The sequence below is a fragment of the Sus scrofa genome, chromosome 7, assembly GCF_054392235.1.
Source record: "Sus scrofa isolate SSC_HxYL_T2T_F1_AM1 chromosome 7, Sscrofa_HxYL_maternal_Yorkshire_Landrace_v2.0, whole genome shotgun sequence".
NCBI lineage: Eukaryota > Metazoa > Chordata > Mammalia > Artiodactyla > Suidae > Sus > Sus scrofa.
The window spans coordinates 9,166,545-9,193,865 of NC_139389.1; the positions used below are offsets into that span (position 1 = coordinate 9,166,545).

At 42.2% G+C, this 27,321-nt stretch overlaps 1 protein-coding gene and 2 long non-coding RNA genes across 11 annotated transcripts in view; 2 read left to right on the forward strand and 1 right to left on the reverse strand.

The window, feature by feature from the left end:
- Positions 1-27,321, forward strand: part of PHACTR1 (phosphatase and actin regulator 1) — a 560,191-nt gene that overhangs the window by 36,179 nt on the left and 496,691 nt on the right. The gene's annotated exons all lie outside the window — the stretch shown is intronic.
- Positions 4,253-10,456, forward strand: LOC146401182 (uncharacterized). The gene is made up of 2 exons (XR_014809626.1): positions 4,253-4,315; positions 5,321-10,456. It is a non-coding gene; the product is annotated as an uncharacterized LOC146401182 (long non-coding RNA).
- Positions 5,961-15,088, reverse strand: LOC146401183 (uncharacterized). The gene is made up of 3 exons (XR_014809619.1): positions 15,018-15,088; positions 10,116-14,889; positions 5,961-8,865 (listed from the first exon to the last, which is right to left on the reverse strand). It is a non-coding gene; the product is annotated as an uncharacterized LOC146401183 (long non-coding RNA).

The following is a 27,321-nucleotide window of genomic DNA, read 5'->3' on the forward strand; positions in this document are numbered from 1 at the left end:
GTGTAATTTTCCTATCATGGTGATTTGGGGTTTTGTAATTCCATGTTTCCTGAAATGTTTGCCTCTGGATTTGGGGCTGGGGGGAAAAGGGCTTTCTTCGGGGGAGCTTTGACAGCTTTTGTGGCCTGCCGTAGCAGCTTAGCGTCTCTGTTTGGAACAATTAATCCTTGGTTAGTATGTTCCAGATTCGGAATATGGTTGTGAGGGGTCTTGGAAGGGGTCGAGAAGACTTTCTGTTAGGATCAAGATTGTTTTCTGACCCAGCAATATTAAGAAATATTCCTTTGCTATCAAACGCCGATATGTTCCCTAAGTGTCTTCGGTTTAGCACAGAAGGGAATGGGCTAAAGAGGCAGTTAATAAAGGTTGTTCACCTTCTACTGGTGCTTTTTTCCAACAAACGGATAAAATAAAGCACTAAAACAGAGTTTCACGTTTCTGCTACTCCGAGTTAGGTTGAATCATTTTGCCCCCAGATTAAAGCTAGTGACTTGCAGTCTTATTCTGGTTAAAGTGCTCTGGAGGCCAATGAAAAGATTGGACTTTTCAGACAGGACTTGTCTTCCTTACATCTGTAAATAAATTAGCTGAACAAGCTCCCAGCCCCTTATAAATGTCCCTTCGAATACCATTAAAAGCGCCACGGCCGGAAAGATGGCAGCAGGAGAGAGAAATGCGGTGGGAGGGCCCTTGCGGGGGTGGGGGGTGGGCTCTGCCCTGCGGTTGGGGGAGCTGTCCTCCCGGTGGTGCTGAAGGCAGAGACGTGATGGGAAGTCCGGCAGCAGAGAGGGCGGTGCTCAGACCCTCTCTGATGGAATCCCAGGGAACACGCGCAACATCAGGCCACCAACAACTTTTCTCGCCCTGCCCTCCTACGTTTGCCGCCTGTTTACTACGCCTCCCGCCTGCTGCCCCACTGCTCAGATCCAGAGGTTTTGCTCTAATTTTGCGCTGGCTGCTCCGCTACTGGGGCTTTATTTTCCAGCTGGTTTCTGGTTGGTTTTCTGACATCGGAAGATCTACTCACAGATGTGCCTTCTCTCCCCAACCTCAGCCCCCGCCCCGCATTGAAAAGTAATTGTAACCCCTGGTTTAAAAAGCAAACAGCCTTGTTTATTTCCTTGAGCAGCAAGTTGTAATTAAACTATTAGTGTCATTATCAGCATTGCTGAACAGAGGCGCCTGTACACTCCGGATAAATTACATACTTTGGGCAGAGAGAGAATTTTATTTGTCTCTTAACAACAATTTATAAACAATTAAGCAAGGAAGCTTTCATCTGCCTTTTCTTCCCACTCCTCTCCTACCCCTAGGCACTTACTCTTTTCTTTCCAGGGGAAGTCTTCATTGGTTTAAACTATTTATTTTAATATTTGCTTTCTCACACTCACTCATTATGTATAAGCTCGTGTTTAATATCTTAGAAGTTTAGCAGTGCTTCCAGGAAATAGATACACACATTCTCATTTTGCTTGGCTATCATGAAATCATTTGGGGACCACCTCCCTTAAAACTAATCTGTATACTTCACCAATAAAGTGGACTGAGCATTTTGAATACTGATTAAATACTTCAGCATTCCTTCAACCGCACCCTGTCCCTGATGGTACTTAGTAATATCATTTTGGAAATAACTCCACAGCTTGAGTGAAGGATATAATCTTTCACCAATAATCCAGATCCGTCAAAGAATAGCACCAAAATGGGGGTCTTTCATCCCTTTGTGAAGATGCGGATTTCAAGGTTCAGCCTAAATTGAGAGAGCAGAGGACAACGTTTTCTGAACCACAGTTTATTTTTCTAAAACAGTCCCCTGTGTAGCTTTTTTAACTTCTGTTTAGCAGTTAGTATGTAATGCAAACACTGACACAGGAATGTTTGCTGAAGATAGTATAAATGCTAGAGAGAATTAAACCAATGTATTTTGCTGAAAGTTACCCAGACACCTTAGATAGACTTCATTTAAAACAGTGGAAGAAGTTTTTTTTTTCCCCTGAGATATTCAAATGTGTTAAAAGGACAATGTGTAACAGAAGAGTATGTTCACACTGTTAGTGGCAAATGTTTCTAATTGCCTTCTGGCTGGGTAATGAACTCATTGACATTTAGCTTGTAAGAACTTAACCTTCCTTATGCGATCATTCATTCACTGCACTGAATGCAATGCAATGTAGAATTACAGCTCGTCCGGCAAATATTTTCCTGTGGGCTAGTGTATTATATTTATCTTCATAGTAACAGTATATAGAAGAATATTTGATACCTAGAAGATACTGAAATGGAAAGATTCTTAATAGTTATACCCCCAAATGAATGAAAGTGTTATGATAAATAGAAGTTTTAAGCACATCTAGCATTTCTTAAAGGGATGTCCAAAGAAGGCAGGCTAGTCCTCCTGGTGATTTAGGATTGTTTAAACCCCAAATCCAGGATTTTGTGCTATTGAGAAGAGTAAGTTTACCTCTCGAGTCCTAAGTATGTTTAATCTTCGTCGACATTTCAGAATTGCTTTGTACGTACAGAGGAGATATTAAAGTAATACCACAGTCAACCCCAGAACACTTGATGTCAACCCCAGAATACCTGCTGTTAGCCAAGGAAAGCTGTTTCTGACTTCCATTGGTCTCCTCTACTCTTTCAGACCCAGAAGAAAATTGCACTCAAAATTGGCTTGCTCTGGCTACCTTTAAAAATGGATGGGCCAGTCATATTACATTTTAAACTATTGTTGCCAAAATATCGGCTGCCTCTGTACACTGATGCCAAATAGAAACACAGAGATGGAATTGAAGGAAACAGAAAAAGTAGCTTTAATGACCAGGCAAAGAGGGGAACACAGCAGGCTAGTACCTCGAGGACTGTTTCTCCTCCCCCCCACCCCGCCACCCCACCCAGGGCATAGTGAGGAGTCTTAAAGTGTTTGAGGGGCAGGGTGTGATTAGCTCCTGGACATTCTCCTAGCTGGTAGGCAGTGCAGTGCTTGGGAGTCAGCATTGTCATCAACCTGGTTCCAACCGGTCTGGGATCTATGAACTTGTGGGCTTCATACGGTTGACTTCTTCCACCAGTGGGGGCATCAGCACCTGCAAAACAGTTCCAGGGACATGGCTCGAATATTATCTATAGTGTTTGAAGAAGTACTGAAGGTTCTTGACTTTGTTGAATGGCTAAATTATTCTTTTTTTCTCTCTGTATTTTCTCACTTCTCTAATTAAGTTGGCTCTTTGACTAAAGCTTTTCTATAGATAAAAAGGCAGGTGGAGGACACGAGTGGGGGTCCCTCCTCTGGGAAGGGCTCATAGGGTCCTGATCGGCTACACTGTCTTTCTTGAGCAGGAAGACCTTTATCCTTTAAGCTAAATTATAAAAGCCCTTAAGGGAAGTGACAGCCCAGAATGTGCTATTATCATTTAGCAATGAGGACTGTCCCAAGGCAAAATGGTGAATATTGTCATGCTGAACCAAGATTGTTTTTCCAGTCCAAAGGTCTAGGTAAGTATCTTCCTTCACTCTTTCTCTGAAGAAGGCTAATGTATCCTTCACAATATTTTTGGGATTTCAAATTGAAGGCAGATCATAGAGGGCTTTTATTTGGTGGACCCCAAATCCCCTTTAAAGGATTGCTTCTAGCATTCAGTAGCCAAAGTCCAAGTGGCTGGGGGGCCCTCTGAGGGTTTGCCCTCCTGTGCCATCGGTAAAACTTGCTAACCTGGTAATCTCATCATATCATGCATCAAGGTGGTACTGATGAATATACTGCTGCAGATAACATAAATAGTATACACAAGTACAGAAAAGTAAGTAATTAACACTGTGGGGAAACAGGAAGCCCTTTGCCATAAATATTTAACTTGGCTGCTTACCATGTCGTTGTTTCAACAATTCATAGATTTGTGGGACAAACACAGAATCTGTGTGGCATGGTTAAATTTTCTTAGGATCTTTTGATCCAGGCATTATTAAGTTTTAAAAAAATATTTTAGTGTTCTATTTACTGTTACCACTCAATGCTGAGTTTCTTGTTTGGTTTGTCGGCATATCCCCATATATTTTAATTTCATGGAAGACCAGGGAGTTTTATATGAAAAATAAGAATCAAGAGTCAAAAGAACTTGATTCTAAAGCATTTCTTCTAAGACTGGGGGCAAGCCATTTAACTTTTTGGGTTTGATTCACTCAACTCTAGATATTTAAATCTCAAAAGTTCCATCCATTCGAAAAAACTTATGTGAATAACTGGTACTTCTTCTTCTTTTTCTTCTTTTTTTTTTTTTTTTTTTTTGTCTTTTGAGGGCCACACCTGAGGCATATGGAGGTTCCCAGGGGAATTGGAGCTGTAGCTGCCAGCCACAACCACAGCCACAGCCACGCCGGATCTGAGCCACGTCTGCAACCCACAGCTCATCACAATGTTGGATCTTTAACCCCCTGAGCAGGGCCAGGGATCAAACCTGCAACCTCATGGTTCCTAGCCAGATTTGTTTCTGCTGCACCAGGACGGGAACTCCAAATAACTGATCCTTCTAACTTTAGCTATGCTAATGGATACACACTAAACCACGGATTCTAAATATAGTCTTATTTATGGTATAAAACACATACAATGTGGTATAAAAGACTACGAATTAAAATATTTGACCACAGCCAAGTTATAAAGATAAGTTGAATTAAAAGAATAATTAATATATTCTTAAAAATAAAGTATTTGTAATTATTAAGAGTTACCAGAAGGTGTATTTAGATGGACCATATTAATCAAAATATTGAATATTTTCTTTAATACAGTTGCTGCTCTATAAGTTGTATAATTGAATACAGTATTAGAGGAATCTTAGCAGTAGATGGAGAGTCAGGAAACTAAATATTAATCCAGTTCCCAGTTGGCATTTTCAGTCTTGTAGCCTGTTCTCTTTTATAATTAGAATGAAATGGGTGAACATGTAGGATCTATATTTTCCCTTTATCCTTTTTAATTACCAGGGAAGGTAAATATGTGTAAAGACTAGCTAAATGACGGGATTCAATCAAGCTACAGTGTCCCCCTTGGGAATTCCCACATAGAATAATCCTAACTACTAGGCACTGTCTGTAAAACTTGGCCATGAACTACAAAGAACTTTGTTGCTTTTTCTTCACAGTCATACAACCTGACAGGAACAAATAAAAAACGATTGGTTAGAATAAATGCAGCAAATGCATAGCAATAGATTTTCATACATACGTTTTAATACTAACCAAACATATTTTTAAATGACTTATGGGGGAGTTCCCGTCGTGGCGCAGTGGTTAACGAATCCGACTAGGAACCATGAGGTTGCAGGTTCGATCCCTGCCCTTGCTCAGTGGGTTAACAATCCGGCGTTGCCGTGAGCTGTGGTGTAGGTCGCAGATGCGGCTCGGATCCCGCGTTGCTGTGGCTCTGGCATAGGCTGGTGTCACAGCTCCGATTCAACCCCTAGCCTGGGAACCTCCATATGCCGCAGGAGTGGCCCAACAAATGGCAAAAAGACAAAAAGGCAAAAAAAAAAAAAAAAAAAATTACTTATGGGGAAGTTCCTGTCGTGACTCAGCGGAAGCAAAATCTGACTAGTATCTATGAGGATGTGGGTTGGATCCTTGGCCTCGCTCAGTGGGTTAAGGATCCAGCATTGCCGTGAGCTGTGGTGTAGGTCACAGATGTGACTCGGATCCGAGATGCTGTGGCTGTGGTGTAGGCTGTAGCTTTGATTAGACTCCTAGCCTGGGAACTTCCATATGCTGAGGATGTAGCCCTAAAAAGAAAAAAAAAATTCTTATGGAGTTACTCTTGTATATACACAACTTCATCATTACTTATTGTACATGTAAGAGAGTTAAAATTCAAGTAGGAAGGTAACTTGTAGAGCTATTTTTCTCTTTGACTTAATAAGGTGAAAAAGAGGACGTACCTATAGCCAGCATTATGTCGTGTGAACAGAAGAGGGCCTGAAGAAACAAATAAAAGATACAAGTTTTTCCTCATTGTGTCTGATAAAAGGAAAACACTAGAATTTTCATATTGTGTTTCCTAACTCTCCCCGCCCACTTTAGTAAGTGAGAAAATGGATGTGATTTCAGGGGGGGTAAATGTTGACATTTTAATTGCTTTAACTTACAAGTCTTTTATAGAATGAAAGATAGTTGAGGGACAAGACCAAATCAATTTTATGGCCCTACTGAATGATGATGAATTCTTTCCCATGACTTTCTATACACCTTTTCAAAGGAGAAGAGGAGGAATCTCAGGCCAGCAGTTATTTAACATTGATGAAAGCACATGTTGTATAAAAGCCTGTAGGTTTTCTATTGATCATTTCAGCCGCATTTGTATACCTTATACTAACAATTCAGTAGCAGAATTTCTTTCTTTGGCTACGCCCGCAGCATACAGACGTTCCCAGGCCAGGGACTGAACCTGCGCCACAGCAGTCCCCTGAGCCACTGCAGTGATAACGCTGGGTCCTTAACCCACTGCACTGTAAGAGAATTCCCAGGAGCGGAATTTTTGAACAGGAAATACTTGGGCTGTAATTGTAGACGTGAGGGTTCAAGATGCAGTCAGTCCTCCATATCCGCGGGGTAGGATGCTCCCATCCACAGAGATGGGGGACCCTCTGTACTTGGCCACTTCGTATAAGGGATTTGAAAGGCAGATTTTGGTACCCATGGGGCTTCCTGTAGCCTACCCCCTGCAGATCCTGAGGGACAGCTGTGTATTTTGTTTGTTTGTTTTGAAATTTATAAATGTGAATACTTGCCACTTACAGACATAGAGAACCCCTTATTTCTGGATGTCTACCAATCAAGGGACAAGTTGGTTTGAATACTCCATCATGGTTTAATCAAAAATATAGAAAGAGGAGTTCCCATTGTGGCTCAGCAGGAATGAACCCAACTAGTATCCATGAGAGAGGACGAAGGTTCAATCCCTGGCCCCACTTGCTGGGTTAAGGATCTGGCATTGCCCTGAGCTGCCGTGTAGGTCACACGTGCAGCTCAGATCTGGCATTGCTGTGACATAGGCTGGCAGTTGCAACTCTGATTCGACCCCTAGCCTGGGAACTTCCATATGCTGAGGGTGTGGCCCTAAAAAGACAAAACAAACAAACAAACAAAAAACAGAAAGAGCTTTGCTGTGGTTGACTTTATCCCTTATTCCATCTGGACCCTGTTTTGGAAGTGGGCAAAGTTGGAGGCAGAAATAATAATAGAGTAAAATCGAGTCCTTCAATGACTATTAATTTAGAAGTTAAGACAGCTTTTTAGACCCTGGGGATATATTACTGGTCAAAACAAAAACATTTTACCCTCCTGAATGTTAACTTCTGAAAGTGGGTGATGGACAATAAACACTACAATATTTACACACACTGTGTAGTATTTTGTAAGTTAAGTGTTAAGGCAAAATTGAATACAGCAAGATAAGAGCAGAGGTGTGTGGGGGCAAAGAAAGGGGTGGATTGCAGGATAGGTTACATTGAGAAGAGGGAATCTGAACCAAGTTCTTCAAAGGGGAGCAGGGAGTGAGCGATGCCAATATGGGGCAGAGGATGAGGTGAAAGAGCAGAGGGAAAGCAGCTGTAAACGCCCTACGTCAGGAGTGTTCCCTGTGTGCTCAGGACCTGGCAAGGGGCCCCGTGTAGCTAGAGAGGAGTGACCCATGATGGGAGGGAGCGAGGACCGCTGCCCACTCCTGGGGAAACGCGGGACAAGGCAGGGATTTGAGCATAAGAGTAACGTCTGAAATAGATTTCAAAAGGATGGCTGGGGCCACTGTGTTGAGGACAGAGCACAGTGGGGCAAGGAGGAAGCAGGGAAGCGGGTTTGGAAGCTGTTACAGTAATCCCGAGAGACAGTGCTGGCCCACCAATATGGTACCGCCAAAGCAGTGAGAAGTGGTCAGATTCTGTGTGCATTTGAAAGTACAGCCAATAGGCTTTCCTGATGGATTGAATGTGGGTTGTGGGAGGAGGCTAGGAGAAGGGGTACAGCAAAGAGGTTTGAACTAAGCAATCAGAAGGATAGAAGGGCCCCTTTGGGGGCCTAGGGGATGGTCAGGGGTTCAAATACAGACTTGTTCATTGTGAGATGTCCTCCAGAGCTCCAAGCAGAGGTATCCAAAAAGCAGCTATACAAGTTGAAGGTTAAAATGAGGTCTGGCCCAGAAATAAATACTTGAGTTGACAACCTATACAGCGAGAGCCCTTGTAAAGGGCTTGATAAGCATTTGCTTGTTTATCTCTCAAGGTGACCCTGTGAAATTAACATTATTATTACTCTCAAGTGCCATTTGGAAACTAAGGCACAAAGAGGTTAAATAACTTAGCAAAGGTAATGAAGCTAAGAAGGAGAATCGGAGGAAGGATTGGAATTTATGTGACTTCAAAAAGCTATGTATGTTTTTCTTTAAAAATGTTTTTTGTAGTTGATTGACATTGCTCTGTCAGTTTCTGCTGTACAGCAAAGTGACCTGATCACACATGTATATACACTCTTTTTCCCATTTTTATCTTTCATCATGTTCTGTCACAAGTGATCAGATATAGTTCCCTGTGCTATACAGCAGGATCTCATTGCTTATCCATCCTAATAATAGTTTGCATTTATTAACCCCAAACTCCCCATCCATCCCACTCCCTCCCCCTTGGCAACCACAAGTCTGTTCTCTGTGTCTGTGAGTCTGTTTCTGTTCTGTAGACAGGTTCCTCTGTGCCATATTTTAGATTCCACGTATATGTGATATCATATAGTATTTGTCTTTCTCTTTCTTAGGTACTTCACTTAGTATGAGAATCTCTCGTTGCATCCACGTTGCTGCAAATGGCATTACTTCATTCTTTTTAATGGCTTAATGATATTCCATTGTGTATATGTATCACATCTTAATCCTTCATCAGTCGATGGACATTTAGGTTGTTTCCATGTCTTGGCCGTTGTGCTGCAGTGACCATAGGGGTGCATGTATCTCAAAAAGGCTGTCTTTTTAATGGTCATGATTTATTACAAGAGAGCAAGCTTATGTTATCAGCTTTGCTATGAGGTCACATTTTAAGCTGAACATGGCTAAGGGAAAGGAAATGAAACTAGGTATGCATCCTAGTTCAGTATTTTAAGAAAGGTTTGGCTAGGATTCACTGTAAAGAATGCACCTGAGGAGTTCCCCTTGTGGCTCAGTAGAAACAAATCCGACTAGTATCCATGAGGATGTGGGTTCAATCCCTGGCCTTGCTTAGTGGGTAGGGGATCTGGCAGTGCCATGAGCTGCTGTGCAGTTTGTAGACATGGCTCAAATCTGCCGTTGCTATGGCTGTGGAGTAGGCCAGCAGCTGTAGCTCTGATTCAACTCCAGGCTGGTAACCCCCCTGTGCTGCAGGTGTGGCCCTAAAAAGCAAAATAAATAAATAAATAAATAAATAAAAATAAAATGAAGAGTAAATAACTTGTTAAATATGGAAGCACCTAGAATAGTGCCTGCCACATGGTGAGTATTTATTACGCAAAGTGAAGAAGGAACTCTGTTATTCCAATATGTTTCTGTGTTCTGCCTCGCCTTTGTGCTAGTCTTCTAAGGTGCAACATTAAATAAACAAAAAAGAAACAAACAAATAAGAGATTCCCCTCTAGGTACCACGTCTTACAAGACCAAATGAGCTATAGATTCAGAACGTCTAACATAAGGAACACATTTTCTTAACTAATTTTACCCCCATTCTGTCCTTCTTGCTTACACTGTAGTATGAATAGGACCTGCCCAAAATGAGAAAGGGAGTCACTGTCAAAGAGAAGTGACTGTACATTGTCAGTGGAAAGTTACATTAAGAATAGTATAGCGTCACCCTATTACACTGTTGGTGGGAATGTAAATTGGTGCAACCACTGTGGAAAACAGTATGGAGATTCCTCAGAAAACCAAAAATAGAACTACCATTTGATCCAGCAATCCCACTCCTGGGCATCTATCCAGAGAAAACCATGACTCGCAAAGACACGTGTACTCCGATGTTCATTGCAGCACTCTTTTCAATAGCCAAGACATGGAAACAACCTAAATGTCCATCGACAGAGGAGTGGATCAAGAAGATGTGGTACATAGACACAATGGAATATTACTCAGCCATTAAAAGGAACGAAATACTGGCATTTTTAGCAACATGGATGGACCTAGAAACTATCATGCTAAGTGAAATCAGTCAGACAATGAGATGCCAACATCAAATGCTATCACTGACATGTGGAATCTGAAAAAAAGGACACAATGAACTTCTTTGTAGAACAGATACTCACAGACTTAGAAAAAACTTATGATTTCCAAAGGATTCAGTTTGGGGGGTGGGGGAATGTGCTGGGGGTGTGGGATGGAAATCCTATAAAATTGGATTGTGATGATCATTGTACAGCTATAAATGTAATACATTCATTGAGTAATAAAAAATAAAAAGGGGGGAAAAAGAAAATCATAAGGAAGAGAAAATACATTTACCATACTTATGAATAATAATAATAATAAAAAGGAATAGTACATCCTCTGACTAGAGCTGAATGGATCAACTTTGGAATATCTTTTTGCAAATGGCGCATGGAAATGGCCGCATGGAGAGTCACATGCTGGACTTTCCAACAATCCTGTGAACTTGGAGGAGGTGTTGTGAGTGAGGGAAGGAAAGAGACACAAGAGAAGAAAGGAGGGAGACAGAGAGGGAGGGAGAAAGAGAACAGGACTTCTCAGTTTGAGAAAGCCCTCCATTTATATCAGCAGAGTACATCAGAAATGTTTAGAGTCAAGAGGAATATCTTCTCGTCTATGAGTCGTCAGCACAAGGCTTCTGTGATGGGTTTGGAGATTTGCGGGTTCCAAAATCTGAATCTGCTTCTTATGAACTGACTCATCTCTGAGTCTTTGAAATCTGTAACATGGGGATACAGATCTCTGCCTAATTTTCATTGCTAGTTTGAGGACCAAGTGGGAAAATGCTTTGCCAATAGCCAAGTGCCATAAACAAGGGCAAGAAACAGATGTGGTCCTGGTGAATGGGACCGATAAATGTCTAGCTGCAACACAAATAAAGCACAGGAGTGGAAATGTGAAAAATAGATGAATTCTACCTAAAATGTTGCCTCCACCGTGGCCAAAAATTCAATACAGCCTAGTAGTCCAGAAAGAGTGAATATAGCCTCTACCCACCTTATAAATTTAGACTCTGCTCATGCCTCCACTGTCAACTCTTATTATGCATGAAATATGGTCACCCTAGGATATTATTAGCCATCCCTAAGAATCAGGGTGTTTGCATTTTTCCAAGTGTTGGTGAACTGCAGAAACATTTTCACTTCTCAGCGTAGTTCCAGGCACATTTCAACTTTCCACTTGATGACAGTCATATTGAAGTGACAGGTCGTATTCAAGCGACACGTGACTTCTGCACACCGGAACTGCTGGCCAGTGCCATGCTGGGTATGAGTTCACCTTGGCCTTCTGCAGACTCAGCCAAATAATGCTTCTTTCACCATCTCCTCTCCCCCTTTCCTTCACCCGCTTCCCCCCAACTGAATGCCCTACTTACTTGTTTTGACTGTAAACAATACGACCAGAGGTTTCAAGGCAAAACATTCATCTCTGAGAGAGAGGTTTAAGTCCCCAGTGTATCCGAGAACATCTCAGCCTGCTTATTATCTCCCAGTCCAGCCACAGAATTACACAGTTCGCACAGCTGTGGAACCAGCTGCCCTGTCTTCACTCAAGACCTCGTGACATGCTGCTTTCCAGCAATATCCTTGCTATGCTTGCTCATGATGGGGCAGTCATCAACTCAAAAGCAACTATTTCAATAAGAAAAGTGACTTTCACCAGCAGTTCTGGCATAGGACTCAGAGCTTCCCTGCCTATACAGAAATTTCTCGGTTCTAGAAAACACTTTCTTCATGTTCAGTTTGTTCAATAGAAACAGACCAAGCAGAAACAAAATCGTGAGTGACCAGCATTTGGTGTTTATTCTTTTTTGTCTTCAGCGTTTATAGTTTAGAGGCTCCTTCTAAGCTATGGAGTTCATAGTTCATTCATATAAAGGCACAATTTTTCAGCCAGTATCTAGGTCTGGAGCTATGCTGGGTAATGCAGAGCACCAAATTTTGGTTAATCCCGGATTCCCCGTGAAACATACTCTGTGATACCCCGTGACTTTGTTGAGTGCATTTTCCTGCATTTGAACATAAAGAAATGCTTGGTTAATAGACTTTCAGCAAATTAAGTGCTTGATACATTATTACAGTTTCGCAAAACTTCACAGTGACTAAATCTTTCTTCAAGTTGTAAAATGCCTGAGGCGGTTTTCTTTTATCCACCCGTTCATACTAAATATGCAGGAATAAATCATTAATGTGGTTTCTGACATTTTAGCCAAAGGTGGTCCCTCTCACTCCATGTACCACTCAGTTCTCACCACAAAAACCCTCCCTATTTTATGAAGCAAACAGACAAGACTGGTCGGGGGTCGCTGTAAATGATGCTTGGTTTGCTTGTTTAGTTGATTCGGAAATTCGTCTGTTTTTCAAAGTTTATTCGTATATATGCATCTATAGTTCAGATCATAGCCTTTGGGGTGTCTTAAAAACACTTCTGTTTCTCAAAGTAGAAGATGCGCACTTATTTTTCTTGTCCACGAGATCTGAGTTAAACTTTATCACTCCTTGTCTCATAGAATGACAACCACATGAACAGAAGCATGTGTTAAGTCTAAGGCCAGCTAGAACCATCCATTAAAAATAAGACCAGGTCAACTCACAGTAAGCTCAAATCAGCCTTAAACTTCACCTCATTGGCCTCTCGGTTACAGCTCATAGACTATGGTCTGTATGAACAATTTCTGCAGTCAAGTTACCTCGTAAAGGAATATATCATCTACAGAGTCCTTTCATAAACCCAATTACAGGACAATTCAGCAGAGTTATAGCCACTGGGCTCTGTGTTCTATCTCTTCCTTGGTTCCACTTATTAAAGACACTGATGTGGAAATATTGAAGTGGAAAGAAACAGTGAGTGAATTTAGCCAACACAGAAAAGGCTGGTATCATCACTCCATCAGGCGTAACTTTCTCTCTTATTGCTGTGTTGTAATCTTCCCTTATTATAGGTGATTTGTCTAAGTAAAAACTATAAGCAGGCCCTTTGTGCATAAAGATGAATATATTTTCAGCATCTTCCTGACTTATTTGCAAACGAAATGTGCCTGATTCATTCAAAAGTATTAGTAGCTATTTCCTTCACATTCAGTCATCTTAGTCCTCTGATAACTAAGATCTTGGGTAGCAAGGAACAGAGAGTAAAATAACAATTTATAAAAATAGCATTAATACATAATTGATAAGATGTTGCTTGGAACGAAGTTCAGTTGTGAAAGATGTGGTTTCTTTCAGCCTTAGACCAAGTCTGAGACTAGCAGGTATTCATATGAAATTTGTTATCTCGGCGTGGAAATGATGATACCAGTTTTGAAAAGAAATCGCTTTAGTTGTCATAGAGTTTAGAAAAGGACCAAGTAGAGAAATAAGTTTAAGGTTGAAATGAAAGCTTTCCCGTAGCCAAGGCTCATCATTCAGGACTGAGGAACAGTGAGAAGCATGTTGTGGTTGCTAGTGTACTAATTCAAATATTTAATGCATCCAAATTGCAACTGGGCAGAAACACTCAACATCGATGTATTGAGTGTGGCAGTTCCCGTCGTGGCTCAGTGATAACAAACCTGACTAGAATCCATGAGGCTTCCAGGGTTTGATCCCTGGCCTTGGTCAGTGGGTTAAGGATCCGGCATTGCCATGCGCTGTGGTGTAGGTCCCGGACGCAGCTCAGATCCCGCGTTGCTGTGGCTGTGGTGTAGACCAGCAGTTGCAGCTCCAATTCAACTCCTAGCCTGGGAACCTCCGTATGCTGCAGGTGCGGCCCCCAAAAGACAATTGATCAATCAATCAATCTGGGGTAATTTTCTTTCCAGTTGCAGGTTCTCAGTGGACTTTGTTCTCTGTCAATTTCTAGAAACCTCAACTACAGTCCAATAACCACAATGAATCTTGAGTGCATGCTAGTGCCTTTTTAAAACTATAGCTCGTTCCATCCCTCTCGTGCTTGTTCTTTAATAACCTAAGGCAAAACAATTGGGTTATTTATGTGGGTTCATAAAAACATAAATTTTTCCTTAAGGCCTTTGGTTTTCATGAATCTGCTGCCAGGGTTCATTAGTTTCCTCCCCCGAGTGGGGACACAGTTTCAAGCCTTAGGTTCGCATCACCGCTCCCGTTACAGTCTTGGCTCTGCCTCGTGTTAGAGTGAAACGCCTCACTGTCATGCAGGTCTAGAGGCCACACAGTTAGGAGCAGATAAAAAAGTAGGGTGGCAAGTAAAAGGTAGAGCCGTGGTCTTTGCAGGGTTAAATCACCTGCCCGCAGCTCGGTGATACATCATCAAACGCACACGGAGAAAAATGTCTAGAGGGTATCGGTTCATGGGGGTGGCCCAGGTCAGATGAGGTGTCCTGACCCTTCTGACGGCTCTCGAAGCAGGTGTATAGAGGAATAACCATGGACTTGGGTCAGACACACCTAGGTATGAATTCTGACTCTGTTGGGCAATTTTAGGGCAAGTTTATTGTATTTATGAACTTCAGCTTGCTTACCTATAAAATGGGAATACTCATTTCTCAGAATTGCTGTGAGACTTGCAGGAGAGGCAGCTGTGAAGCAAAGGCCCTACTAAGCCTGGCATAGTAGGGGCTCAATAAACACCTTTCAAGCAAGAAATATGCTCAGTTTAGTCGGAGTTCTCGTTGTGGCTCAGCAGGTTAAGAACCGAATATAGAGTCCGTAAGGATGTGGGTTTGATCCCTGGCCCTGCTCAGGGGGTTAAGGATCCGGGTTGCTGCAAGCTGCAGGTGTAGGTTGCAGAGGCAGCTCAGACGGATACAGTGTTGCTATGGCTATGGTGCAGCTGGCAGCTGCAGCTCTGATTTGACCCCCTGGGCCAGGGAACTTCATATGCTGCAGGTGCAGCCCTAAAAAGAAGAAAAAAAAAATAAGAAAGAAACTCGCTCTGTTTAATTTATTAACATGAAGTCTTGACGTTGTGTCACCACGACAAATGTTTTTTAGATTATCAAAGCCTGCTTATCAAACCTGGACAAATTTTGTGACTTATTTCATTAAATAACAGTATAACAAACATTCACCCAAGTCTCAACATGGATGTAACAGTTTCATCAGTAACTTAATCCATCAGTAGGAACGTTAATATCTAAGCTTTCTAGGGAAGGAACTGTGTCTGCCTTATCCACCCCTGAATCCTCAGTGCCTAGCATTGGCCATGGCCCATGAGAGGTGCTTAAGAAGTACTCGTGGTAAAGAAATGTGTCAGGGTAATGGCCACTTTGGTATCTGTCCATCTTGGTGGATTTCTTCCAAACAAACTTGTTGGATTTCTTCTTCGTCGTCGTCTTCTTCGTCTTCTCCTCCTCCTCATCCTCCCGCCTTCTCCTTCTCCTCCTCCTCCTCCTCCCCGCACCACAATCACAGCAACGCCAGATCCAAGCCATGTCTGCAACCTACACGGCAGCTCACAGCAACACTGGAGTGAGGCCAGAGATCAAACCCACATCCTCATGGATACTAGTCGGGTTGGTTACCACGGAGCCACAATGGGAACTCTAGATTTCTTCATATGTTTAAGGGACTTTTTTATTCTTTTCATTTGAATTTTTTTTTTTTATTTGTCTGGGTCCATGGCAAGTGGAAGTTTCCAAGCCAGGGTTTGAACCCGCACCACAGCAGCGACCTGAGGCAGGACAGTGACAACACCAGATCCTTAACTCACTGCTCCGCAAGAGCACTCCTTCCTTTTTAATATTTTTATTGGGATAGAGTTGACATATAGTATCCTGTAAGTTTAAGGTGTACAAGCTGTTGATTAAAGGACTGGTTTTTTGAGGACAATTTTAGGTTCACAGAAGAACTGAGAGGAAGATACAAAGATTTTCCATATACTCCCTGCCCCATTGCGTGCCTACCTCCTCCACGCTCAGCATCCCCCGCAAGAGTGGTGCATTTGTAACAACTGATGAACATTCCTTGACATGTCATCTCCCCCGAAAGTCCGTAGTTGACCTTAGGCTGCACTCTTGGTCTTGTCCTTTCTAGGGGTTCAATCAAATGTATAATGAGAAATAGCCATCATTGTAGTATCATACAGAATATTTTCACTGCCCTAAAAATTCTCTATGGCCTGCTTATTTATCTCCCTTCCTCCTCCCAAAGCCCCTGGCAACCACTGCTCTCTTTACTGCCCTCATAGTTTTGCCTTTTCCAGAATGTGCTGTATTTGGAATCGTACAGTGTGTAGCCTTCCCAGAATGGCTCCTACACATTTAAGGTAATATGCATTTGAAGTTCCTCTGTGTCTTTTCTTGGCTTGATAGTTCATTTCTTTTTAGTGCTGAATAGCATTTCATTGTCCCTCTGCCCCACACTTCTTTTATCCATCCACCTGCTGAAGGAACCTTAGTTGCTTCTGGGTCTTGGCAATTACGAATAAAGCTGTTAAGAACGTCTCTGTGCAGGTTTTTGGGTAGACATAATTTTCAGCTCCTTGGGGCAAAGGCCAAGGAGTGTGATTGCTGGATCATACGGTGATAGTCTGTTTAGTTTTGTAAGAAATTGCCAAGGTAGCTTCAAAAGTGGCCATACCAGAGTTCCCGTTGCGGCTCAGAGGAAACGAATCTGATTAGCATCGGTGAGGACACAGGTTCGATCCCTGGCTTCGCTCAGCAGGTTAAGGATCCAGCGTTGCTGTGAGCTGTGGTGTAGGTTGCAGATGTGGCTCAGATCTGACGTTACTGTGGCTGTGGCATAGGCTGGAGGCTACAGCTCTAATTCGACTCCCAGCCTGGGAACCTCCATATGCCGTGGGTGGGACCCTAAAAAAAAAAGACAAAGGTTCCTATACCATTTTGCATTCCCATCAGCAGTAAAGGAGAGTTCTTTTCACTTTTTTAAAAAAATGTTTATTATAGTTGTCTTACAATGTTCTGTCAATTTCTGCTGTAAAGTGACCCAGTTATACATATATATATATATATGCATTCTTTTTCTCACATTATCCTCCATCATGTTCCATCACAAGTAACTAGATATAGTTCCCTGTGCTATACAGCAGGATCTCCTTGCTTATCCATTCCAAATGCAATAGTTTGCATCTATTAACCCCAGATTCCCCATCCACCCCACTCTCTCCCTCTCCCCCTTGGCAACCACAAGTCTATACAGCAGGATCTCATTGCTTATCTGCTTCAGATGCTATAGTTTGCATCTCTTTTCACTTTTTAATAACCTCTCTAGACATCTTCATATATCTGGTTCTTATTTCCTTCTGACAATTTCCACAAGCAGAAGCAGAAGTAGACTTTGCAGATAAACGTATGCCCTTAGAGCCGCCGACGAGCCAGTCGGGCCTCTCAGCCTTGCTGTATCCCATCTTTTCAGCCCCTCCTCTTCTGGGAAACGGTCCAGAGACCTGAGGTTCTCTATAGGTTGTGTCTGGGTTCTGAAAAATGTGGGAAAAAAGGGTTGAGTTGATTTTCACTCCTGTTCCAGTATCTTTGCAGTCGCTCCTGCGATGATACCATTGACGTTTTCTCATCACTATTCAGTTCCCCATCCCCTCTCAAGTCCTTCCCTAGACGTGAAGAAAGGTTTAAGGTATAGTTCTTACAGAGGAGACGAGCTGTTACTTCCTCATGCGTCGGAAATAAGGATGCTCTTGAAAATGCAGAAGCAGGAATGAAGCAGGTACAGCCAGTGATAACGTGCTTCTTCTCATTGGCCTGCCATTGTTTCCTTTTTGAGCTGAACTATAGGAACTGACGTTACTGTGACAAGATCGTGGGAGCCTCCCGTTTTATGTATTTCTGAAAGTATACCTAATTTTTTTTACTGACGTCAGGTTGATTTATAATATTTCAGGTGTACAAAGTATACCTCGTTTTATAAAATAAACCTTCCTGAAATAGAAAGAATGCGCTCTGGGTGGGAGGCCATCTTTCTTCTCTAAGTCCTTAGAGTGTATGTTCACTTGGACTCAACAGAACTTTTTAAAAATCTCATACTCAGGCTGCCTTAAAATTCAGAACAGGAAAATTGTTAAAGTATTTAAAGAAGTGAGCTTAGAGAAAATTTAGAGGTTACCTGTTCCAATGAACATATCTTGATGCGGTGGAGAAATTTTGCCCCAGAGAGCTCTGTGGTCCCCAAAAAGAGAAAAAAGAAAGGGAAAGAGGAGTTCCCCCAAATCTAGACATTTAAAAGTAGCTCAGTGCTAGCTGTGAGCTGGAACCAGCTCATATAGGGTTGAGGGCCAGCTAAGTGCATTGATTCCCAACGCCACATTCAGTGACGTGGTGTCGGCAGTTTGAAATCAGCCCTGGAGGGAGTATTTACAACATGGAAATCAGGAAGCACTATGATAAATCAGATCTTTCTTTCGAGAACTGGTTGTTAAACATTTACCAGCACACCACTGCTCAGTTCACACAGTTGATATTTGATAGGTATACTTTAAGCATCACCTAAGGATAATAGATATGCTGTTTTGTTTTATTCCACGCTAAGAATATCAAAGAAGAAGGATCAGAATGGTTTTGCTTGATCAGTTTAATTTGACAACTTAACATTCAAGTGTTTATTTACTTCAAAAGATTCAGGAACATGTTGATTGGTGCAATTACTGTATTATTGCTTTACTGTCATTTTGATATGGGGAAGTCAACATGGCTAAGATGAAGGCTATAGACATGTCTACTGAAAAAATATGCTTTCACCTTTAAAATAGATGTAACATGGGACTCCCTGTTGTGGCTCAGTAGATTACGAACCTGCCTAGTATCCATGAGGATATGGGTTTGATCCCTGGCCTCGCTCGGTGGGTTAAGTATCATACTTTGCTGTGGCTGTGGTGTAGGCCAGCAGCTGCAGCTCTGATTCCACCCTTACTTAGCCTGGGAACTTCCATATGCTGCATGTGCAGCCCTAAAAGGCTACATATGTACATATGCTACAATTTAACAATTTTTCATAGAAAATAATTTATCACCTTACCCTGTAGTTTGGAAACTTATGAAGACGAAAGTGGATTTCTTTTTGCAGTCCAATAAGATCAAGCTGGTCAACATTCCAACATGTGATGCCCCATTTCCATGTTTCCCAGCTAATGCTACTTTAATACATTAAGTCAGTTTGGAGTCCAGTTTCAATTAAATTAATGGTGACTCAGTTATAATGTCTGCATACCAGCCTTGCCAACTGGAAAGTTTCTTTTTTTTTTTTTTCCCTCTTTTTGGCACCACACCTGCAGCATGTGGAAGTTCCCAGGCTAGAGGTCAAATCAGAGCTGCAGCTGCCAGCCTACACCACAGCCACAGCATCGTCAGACCCCCCAACCCACTGAGCGAGGCCAGGGATCGAACCCACATCTTCATGGATGCTAGTCAGGTTCATTACCCCTGAGCCATGATGGGAACTCCTGGAAAGCTGCATTTTGAAGCAAAAAGTCAATAGCTATTTAGAATTCTCCCAGCCTGTCTGTCCTTAGTACAACTGCTAGACTACATCAGAATTTTTTTTTTTAAGTCATCACATGTCGGCTTTCCAAAGAGAAAAGTTGTATGTATTTAAGTTGTATGTATTTCAGTTTCTGCAAGTCACATGTATTTTTCAAGTAGCGGAGAGAAAGCTTTTTTGTTGTTTTCTGAATAGTTGTTAATGGGTAGTAAATGCAGCTGTAACTGAAATGAAGTTCCCAGTGGAACACCTGTCTTGTTGTAGGAAATTCGAACAACTTCCCATACACTCTTCTTTCTTCTTAAAATGTGATACGACAGCAATCAGAAAGGATTACCCATGTATTCACTAAGACGCTAAATTAGAACCTTACAGTTTATGCATCGAGGTGGTGTTATGGTAAAATAAATAAGAATGTTTGCTCTTTCTGTGTGCTTTAAAGTTCCCCAGGTCATTTCTGAGCATCCCGACATGGAGAAGGAAACATGTAAAGGGATTCAGGATGAGGGGTCATTAATTAAGAAAATGGCCAGAAGATGGATAATTCCAGGAAAAAAATGACAAGACAAGCTTAAAAGGCATTGATAAATCCTCTTTGAGTTACTGTAACATATTCTAGCTGAGTATATAAATCAAGCAGAAAATATTAGCGTTATGTGGGTTAAAATGATCACATAACAGACTTGGTGTTTTTCTTGATATGATGAGGACGACCTGGGGCAAGGGACCATGGATATGTCACTTGGGAACTGTAATCACCAGGTTTTGACAAGTTCAGTGTGACGTGGTACAGTAGTGTTTCTTCCTATAGGGACAGTTACTTAGAATGCTCTCAAACTCCTCTTAGAGAACAGATTCGGGGAAGAACAATTGTCACCATCAAACCTTGTTGAGCAGAAGATCCTGAGAAAAGATTGAATTAGGATGAATCCATATGGATGGCCAGAACATTTTTTAACCTTCTTTCTCTTTGAGAAAACAATGAGTTCTGATCTTGGTCTTGGTCGGCATCTATGGGTTAGACCAGGACTCCCCGGGTTTGCCTCCCATTCCAGCCCTACTAAGTATGGGACCTTGACTTAATTGCTGAATCCCTCTCTACTTCTGTGGCTTTTCAATAAACCAGGGAGAATAATAACATTTGTTTTGCAGTTGTGAGCATTAGATAAGGCAGAAAGTTCAACATTCTTAAGGAGTTTCTGATACATACTAAGCACTGGCCAAGTGTTTGCTGGCATCATGAGTTGGGACTGCTGGTCCAGTCAGCCCAGGATGCTAATAAGCTTTAGCATCTCAGCACTTGCTGGGAGAAGAGCGCAGACAGACTCTGGCTCAGCCATGAGGTCCCTCTGTGAGTCGATGCTGTTGCTTTGCTCCCTGTTCTGCAAAGATCTGCCCAGAGGCTCCGGGGAAACTCCTTCTTTTGAGTCTTGGCTGAGACAGCCTGTTCCAGGCTATTGTTCAGGATGTGACTAAGCAGATTCAAGAGTCAAGCCTCTTGGAGGTTACTTAGGTTAATGCACAGAGCTAAGTGTTTAACCCAGTAAGCAGGTAAGACATATGCTATACCAGTGTTTAGTCACTTATAATTGCAACTGCTTGAGATGATTACGCAAGTAGAAATGCCACCAGACGTGGGAAGCAGGCTGTGAGTCAGTGAAGACCTAGTCCTCGTGCCCTTTCGTTTGGAAAGCCTCCCACCGTGGGGATCTTAAACCTGGTTCCACAGTTATCCCAGAGGGGCGGTAGTGGAGCCAAAGCTCTAAGTGCAAACAGAGCTATTTTACATTATACCACTGTCAGCATCCCCCATGCCCAGGGCTAGGCACTTGGAACAAAAAGGTAGGCAGATCCTAGTTCTTGGGAGCCTGGGTCAGCTTGGGTAGAGGAACAGTAAACAGATGGTTCCAGAGCAAAGCAGCAAGATCCTAGTCTGGGCACACACAGAGCATCACTGGACACAGGTGTGGTAGAGACCAGCCCCGCCCAGGCGAGTTGGGGAATCCTTATTGAGGAGAACACTCGGGTTGATCCTCAGAAGGATGAATGGGATTTTTCCCATGGGTGAAACCATGTGTGGAGGCACATGGGGGAAGGGTTTCAGGATTTGAAGAGCCCACTCATCAGAGGAAACAATCCGCCCAAAATGCATTTGGCTTTTAGGTTACTCTGGTTCACAAGGGCTTTGTATATATTCCCTAAAACTGTCGCCATATGGTCTGCAATGCCCTGAACTTGACATTTCTGCCATGATAGAGTGCAGACTGGAGAGAAGACAGCTGTGGAAGGAGACTGTGCTGTAACCTAAGTGCTCTAACCATCAGCAGGAAATAGGGATCTCACCAGCCAAGACTTGCATCCAGTGGGGGCTCACAGTGACGGTGTTACTTGTGTGGGGTTTATGGAAAGAGGAAGGTAGAGAAAAGAGTGTGTGAAGACGTGAAGGTAAGCTGTGTGCAGACATCACAAAGACCAAGAAAATGGGTGGGACTGGAGCCCATGGTATGAGCAGGAAATTGCAGAGGGGACACTGGAGAGAGACCAGCAGAATACAGGACCCCTCTGGTACTCGGCAACAGTGAGAAGAATGGGCTGAAGCAGCCATTACTGGAAGCAGAGAGGTACTTAGCTATTCTTAAGCATTTGACAAAACATGATAGAGGCCTGGGCTGGGACAGTAATAGCAGGGGTGGAAAACTGACTTATAATCAAGATATTTTAAAAGGTAGAAGAGCCAGGACCGAGTAATCCATTGACGATGGAACTCTAGGAAACGGAACAAAGGAACTCCTAAGCTTCTCCCTTGACTTCCTAAGTGATATTCACCAGTTCGGGAACAGGATGGGGCAGATAGTCATGGATCAGGTTAATGGGCTTATAGATACATACACAGGTGGGTTTTAGAGGTGACACCCTAGTAGAGGATTCCTCAAGAACAGAATACATGGATCAGAAACTAGGAAGAGTTCCTGTTGTGGCACAGAGGTTGAAGGATCTGACTGCAGCAGCTCAGGTTGCTGTGGAGGCACAGGTTCCACCCCCAGCCCAGTACAGTGGGTTAAGGATCCAGCATTGCTGCAACTGTGGCTTGGATGCCATCCTTGGCCCTGGAGCTTCCATATGCCATGGGAGCATCCAAAAAAAGAAAGAATGAAAAGAAAAGAAACTAGAAACTAGGCAGATGAGTTCATATTTACTAAAATCATAGATGGGCTAGATCTCCCAGGCTATAGATTCTTTTTCAGTGCTTCATTAGTAATTGCATTGTGCCAAAGTATGGACTGTATCAATTGTAAGTGTGCAACATAATGATTTGACATATGTATATCCTGCAAAATGATCACCACCATAAGTTTAGTTGGCACCCAGCACTGTCCTTTTCTATACTTGCCATGACCTGGCAGAACATCGGGAGGCCTTATGCCAGGAGAACCCTGGTGAGAGGCAGGAGAGAACTGGCAACAGACTCCCAAGGCACATCCATTTTATTTTATTTTATTATTTTTTAGAGCTACTTTTATTTGATTTTTATTATTTTTTATTTTATAATGATTTAAAAAAATTTTTCCATTATAGCTGATTTACAGTGTTACGTCAATTTTCTACTGTACAGCAAAGGTGACCCAGTCACACGTACATGTATACATTCTTTTTTCTCACATTATCATGCTCCATTATAAGTGACTAGATACAGTTCCCAGTGCTATACAGCAGGATCTCATTGCTTATCCATTCCAAAGGCAACAGTCTGCATCTATTAACCCCAAGTTCCCAGCCCCTCCCACTCCCCACCCCCTTGGCAACCACAAGTCTGTTCTCCATGTCCATGAGTTTCTTTTCTGTGGAAAAGTTCATTTGTGCCATATATTAGATTCCAGATATAAGTGATATCATGTGGTATTTGTCTTTCTTTCTGACTTACTTCACTCAGTAGGAGAGTCTCTCGTTCCATCCATGTTGCTGCAAATGGCATTATTTTGTTCTTTTTTGTGGCTGAGTAGTATCCCATGTGCATATGTACCACATCTTCCTAATCCAATCATCTGTGGATGGACATTTGGGTTGATTCCATGTCTTGGCTATTGTGAATAGAGCTGCAGTGAACATGCAGGTGCATGTGTCTTTTTCAAGGAAAGTTTTGTCCAGATATATGCCCAAGAGTGGGATTGCTGGGTCCTACGGTAGTTCTATGTATAGTTTTCTAAGGTACCTCCATACTGTTCTCCATAGTGGTTGTACCAGTTTACATTCCCACCAGCAGTGCAGGAGGGTTCCCTTTTCTCCACACTCCCTCCAGCATTTGTTATTTGTGGACTTATTAATGATGGCCATTCTGACTGGTGTGAGGGGTACCTCATAGTAGTTTTGATTTGCAGTTCTCTAGTAATCAGTGATGTGGAGTATTTTTTCATGTGCTTCTTGGTTATCTGTACATCTTCCTTGGAGAAATATCTATTCAGGTCTTTTGCCCATTTTTCCATTGGGTTGTTGGCTTTTTTGCTGTTGAGTTGTATAAGTTGTTTGTATGTTTTAGCCCTTGTCCATTGCATCATTTGAAATTATTTTCTCCTATTCTGTAAGTTGTCTTTTTAGGTTTTTTTTTTTTTTTTTTTTTTTTTTTTTTATGGTTTCCTTTGCTGTGCAAAAGCTTGTCAGTTTGATTAGGTCCCACTGGTTTATTTTTTCTTTTGTTTCTGTTGCTTTGGGAGACTGACCTGAGAAAACATCTGTAAGGTTATATCAGAGCATGTTCTGTCTATGTTCTCTTCTAGGAGTTGGATGGTGTCTTGTCTTACATTTAAGTCTTTAAGCCATTTTGAGTTTATTTTTGTGCATGGTGTGAGAGTGTGTTCCAGTTTCATTGATTTACATGCGGCTGTCTAGGTTTCCCAGCACTACTTGCTGAAAAAACTGTCTTTTTTTTCCATTTTGTATTCTTGCCTCTTTTGTTGAAGATTAAATTACCATATATGTCTGGGTAAGGCACATCCATTTGAAGTGGGGGCAGAAAGAAGAGGGGCCAGCACGCGCGCCTGAGCAGGACCAGGGGGAACCAGAGCAAGGCAGGAGACGAGGTTTTTAGGGACCTGCAAGGGCCAGCAGGTTCACGTGCCGTGGAGAGACCCAGGCAGGACTGACCACATCCTGTTCCTTTGGTGCCTTTATCAAAGGTTGTTTAGCCAGTGGCAGAAGCCAAGTTGCTGCAGGTAGAGGAAGGAGTAGAGATGAGAACTCAGAGGCGCTAAACATCAATTCCTCAGTTAAGGGCATTGTCTATAAAATAAAGGTGAGAGCAAGCACCCTGGCAGCTAGAGGAGGGCGGACAGCTAAGGGGTTCGGCATTGTCTTTCAGTCACGCACAGAGCCAGGGCTAAAGTGATTTCCTTGGTTAGGTTACAAGCTCCCCAAAGAAATGACCATGTGCCCCAGCAACACTGGGCATTGCCCAGATGCTGATTCAGGACGTGCAGGTTCCCGTGCTGAGTTTAGTCCCAGAATTATTCAAAGAGCATTAATTGTGTGTGCAGCAACTTCAGACAAAATTTCTTCATACATTTACGAACATGTGTGTAGACACATTTCCAGGGGGAGAGAGCCGATTTTGTGCAATTAACTAACAGTAATAAACCTATTAATATTGTGATTCGATGGATAATTATATGCTCGCCCTTCTTTTATCTGGACTTTCTTGAAAATGTAACCAGATATTTTGTGCTCACTTTTCTCCACACACTGGCCTTTCTCCTACATTCATCTGTTAAAGTAACATTTTCCCTACTGTAGCGCTTGGACCATATGCTCCCCTTCTGTAGTGTTTTGACTTATTTTTGGTGGGGTAAATGTTACTTGGGGGTGGGTCTCCTTCTCAAATACCAAGCAAATATACTAATTAGGCTGAAGCACGAAGTCAAGTCTTCCCAGGCAACAATTTGTTGATCAAAACACACACACACACACACACACACACACAACACCCTGCTTTTGCTCTTAATTGAAAGGTAAATATTGGTTGATATTGGGTAAAGCATGCCCCACAAGCCATGTTTATAAAGTTTCTGTTTGTACTGGGATGTGTCACTGAAGCTCAGAAAAGTGTTCGAACTGATGGCACATCATAGCAAATGGACTCTTATTTTCAACTCTCATTTTTAATTTAAGCTTGTACCCAATCCAGTAGGATTTCCAGAACGTTATGTGAAGATACAGTATGGATGTTTTAAGAAAAAGACCTTTGAATGAGAAAAGATGCCCTGCCAAATAACAAAAAGAATTTTAAAATCCGGTGAACTGATTGAATACATGGCAGAAACCTCTCTTTAGCAGAAGTTTGAAAGTCCACAGCCATCGGTCTGCAGTGGTTTCTGGTTGCATTTTCCTGAAGTGACATTGAAGATAGATATTAAAAGATGCTTAAATCTGCAGGTAAAAAGACTGGCTATCACAGCCAAACTCTATTTCATGCCAAGATTGCATATGCAGGGTTGCGCCTTGCATGTTCTGCAGAGGTTTAATATTTTAAGAATGCCGTAACCAATGGTTCTGTTTTCCCCAGTTAACTTCCGGTTACTATTACTGGTATCATCGAGGCTCACCTGAGTCCCTAGTGTATTTTTCAGACTATCATAATTTTGTCAGCTTTTTAGAGGGGCAAGAAATGCAATTTTATTAATTCTACTGCCTTGTTTTAAATCAGATACTTGAAAAGCATCACGTTTCGAACCAGCCCTCAGATCCGGGTGCAATAGAACCAGAAGGCTGTCGGTGAAAATCAGATCTCAATTCTAACATAAAACCTCCAATTTCACAGATCTCAGTATCTGAGCTGAGAATATGTGCTTTAGGCATCAACTTGGCATTTTTAAAAAAATCTTTAAGATCACAAGGACATTTCACTTTGCCAGAATATCTGCTTCTCGTATAATGCTTAAAAATATCAAACTTTAACTAAAACATCCAGTTTTGTCACGTGCCAAGAGCCAGACATCTCTTTTTGTTTGGGGCATTCATTTTTCCTTCTTTCCATGTCTACGCTAGAAATATACTTGTCACCCATTTGGTTTTGATTGGTTAATTGATTAGGTCATCAGAATGATTGCCCAGAAAACGCATACCTAACACAAAAGCTATTTTTTCTCTTAGGATTTTTGCCTAAGACTTTCCCTCCGGGAAATTAAAGAGTGCAGATAGAAGCAGAAGGCAAGAGAAAGCAGTGGTGGGTAAAGAGACAGAGGTTCCACTGGAAGATGAGCTAATAAAATTTAATGTATGTGACAATGGGGTTTCTTCCAGGTGAGATCGATACATATGTTTGTACTGGAAATATTGTTCAATACTTACACGTTTCTTCGGATTATTAGCTGCCTTTATATGGAATAGTCATGATGAATGTTTGCAAAACCCCCTTCACTATTCAGAGCACTCTCGAATCTTCCCCTGTCATCTCATCTGCCACAGTGTAGACTCCTGGAGACCCTGAGGCTTGTCTGTAATTCTCAGACATGTCACAGAGACTTGAATATATTCGAACCGATAATTCTCTGAGTAGTTAGTTATCGGTCGGGCATTTAAATGCGTTATCTCACCTGCAGACACAGTTATATTAGGGTCCATTTTCAATGGAGCCTGTAAGAAAGAGCTGCTGGCCTTGGCATCCAATCCAGTTTCGTTCAAAAGCAAAGTCGTTTCCAAATGAAGTAAAAGCAGATGTTGCTA